Source organism: Octopus bimaculoides, chromosome 26, assembly GCF_001194135.2.
Source record: "Octopus bimaculoides isolate UCB-OBI-ISO-001 chromosome 26, ASM119413v2, whole genome shotgun sequence".
NCBI lineage: Eukaryota > Metazoa > Mollusca > Cephalopoda > Octopoda > Octopodidae > Octopus > Octopus bimaculoides.
Window position 1 is genome coordinate 25107330 of NC_069006.1, and position 2867 is coordinate 25110196.

The window sequence follows — 2867 nt, forward strand, 5'->3', positions numbered from 1 at the left end:
AAGGGGAGATGGCGGGGGGGGGTTAGGGTAGAACGAGCCACATGTATGGCACCCGGTTCCTCCTCCCCTGCCATGTGCCATTCATGACTCCACCGGGGCTAAATTAATTAGCAGGAAATAATTGTAAATATATATATATAAAGACATTAAAAATAAACTTCTAAGCATCTGCCATAATACAGAAATAAATAAAAATAAAATGTTTTTTTTTTGTTTTTTGTGGAAACCATCATCAGTCAAGGTTGTCAGCCTCCTCTTCTTCCTCCACCAAACAAAAGTGGCACAGATGGCTTAGTTTTGTAGTAGTAGTAGTAGTAGTAGTAATAGTAGTTGTTAGTAGTTGTCAGAGCAAAAAGATGTAAAACTGAATCCTTATCAGATCAGTTCAAAATAAGGGTGTGTGTGTGTGTGTGTTTATTGGTCTTTTACAACTTCAACAATCAGGGACTTTTGTGAACGGAAAACAAAGGAATATGATAAGAAAAAAAAGAGATGTGAAGACTTTTGGGTTGGGGCTGGGGAGGAGGAAGGGAGATGAAGAAGCCCAGAAGGGCAGAGTTCAAAGTCTAGGCGTTCTTGTCAATGGTCAAATCACGGGAACGTTTTAAGAGTCAATGTTTAGTTCTGTTCACCACCAGACAGTTTTAGCAAACACAGGAATGATGAATAAGGCATTTATTCCTCGACGTGGTTAGATTTATTAGTTAGAATGATGGTGATAGAACGGGATTCTCTCTCTCTCTCTAGCATTATAAATTGACATCGAGAACAGCTATGAAATATTAAAATCAATGAAGTTGATTACATCATCTAATTAGGGGGGAGTCACAAATGAAGTGGTTAATTTGATTCCTACTTTGGACAAAGGCTGGCTCAGAAATAGGAAAAATGACTTCAATGTTCTTGTGAGTGTTTTTTAAAATTATTTTGTATAAAATATTCCAACTAGGACAGATAAATACAATGAAAAACCAGCCTCCATGTCTCTATAACGAGAGGGGGGGACAGTCTTTTGGATACACACGAATACTTCTAAGGGATGTTGATCTGTGAAACACTGACTGATGTGGAATGTCCAATTCCAACAACCAAAGAAAGAATTAAGAAGCTACAAGACAAAGAGTCGTTTGAGAACAAACTGTACGGATGATGACAATGATGCATGGAAAATTTAACAGATCATCTGGTTTTCCTTTTTGTAAAGAAAAAAAAAAAAAAAAAAAAAGAAGTTTAGTTTCTTCAATGAATGGGTTTTTTAAATGTGGGGACAAGAAGCGGAAGAGAGAAATGAGCAGAGGACCAAAGTGCCGCAACCGAGACAAGAAAATAATAAACAGAAAGCAGATGAAGAACAGCCTATTGAGACCATATTCCAGTGTCTCCGTTGGTATTTCAGTGAAATGGAAGCAACAAAATACGAAACAAAAAACTATTTTTATATCTTTGCAATTAATTTAGGTTGGAATAGAACGAAATCGAGAGATCTTGGATCTTGTTGTCTAAACCAACATTAATAGGAGGTGGGAGATAATTAGTAGGATAATAATTATTAAAGCTGGGAATCAATTTTGGTGATTGGATACTGTTGAGGGGGTGGGGTGGGGCTGAGAGATTTGGAAAGCAAAGAGGAGCAGAGTTAATGGAATCAGGAGTCAGTTGATGCCACTGATGTCGTGAGGACTGAAGAACTTGTCTTCACAGACAATCTTTAAAAAAAAAAAAAAGAGGAATGTGGTGGTGGTGGTGGGAGCAGAGTAAGGGTCAGGGGTTAATGAGATAATTTTATTAGGAAGATTCTCAAGGGTCAGCAAGCACCAACACTTAAAATAGTTATAGACTTGTGGGTCATCCACCCCCTGATGTCCACATGGAGAATCCTGCATTTAAGGGCCAAGAGAATAGGGGTTGTCCCTCTGTAAATACTTGCAGACGCATAAAGTTCCATCGGAGACAGCTGCCAGATGGTGTTACAAGAAATGGTGTGAATATTATAATTACAGAACGAATGCACATTCTAAAAGAACATTCCTAGTTGCAGATAAAAACACCATTGTCTTCTATCAGGTTTCAATTCTAACTTGCTCTGTTCTTGCACTCAATTCAACCGGTATTTTATACAAACTTTGGAAGTTTCTAAATTAGCAGATGCAATACGTGTATGTATGTATATAAATATATATATATATCTACACACACAAGTATGTACCCCAGTGACTCGAGGGTGGGAGAGGAGATGGGAAGAAGAGAATTTATTCCTCCAATGGCAAAAAAAAAAAAAAAAATACACACACACAAACACACACCACGTGGAAAAAAAAAAGGGCCAAAATCTAACGACATTTCTCGGAATGAATGTATTGCAGAGGATTTTTCAAGTGATTTTGGCAGGAAAAGTTGATAGAACATCGTGATGTAAACTCAAGAGAATGAATGAAAAACCCTGGTGAGGTTGGCTATTGCTTGCCACTACTGCAGCCGGCCTGCCAAGTGGTGGAGCTGGCTACTACTTGCTGCTAGCCAGCCTGCCTGCCAAATGGTGAGGCTGCATGTTATATCATTATTGTTATTGTTAGCCAACAACAGCATATGACTCACAGGTACACAAGCTATTCTGGAGGCTTTCTAGGACATTAAAAAAAATCATAAAAAAATAGAGGCCATTTCTGTTTGTGATATATTATATATATATATATATATATATACATATATATATATATATATATGTGTGTATAGATTACTTTTCTCTCTTTTTAGAGATAAACTGTAGTTTCAGTAAGAGCATAATTGTATTTCTTTAGACTTTAGACTTTAGAGTACATAGGATTGGGAGATATTAAATTTAGGATTTAATTTAGAAAAAAAAAAAA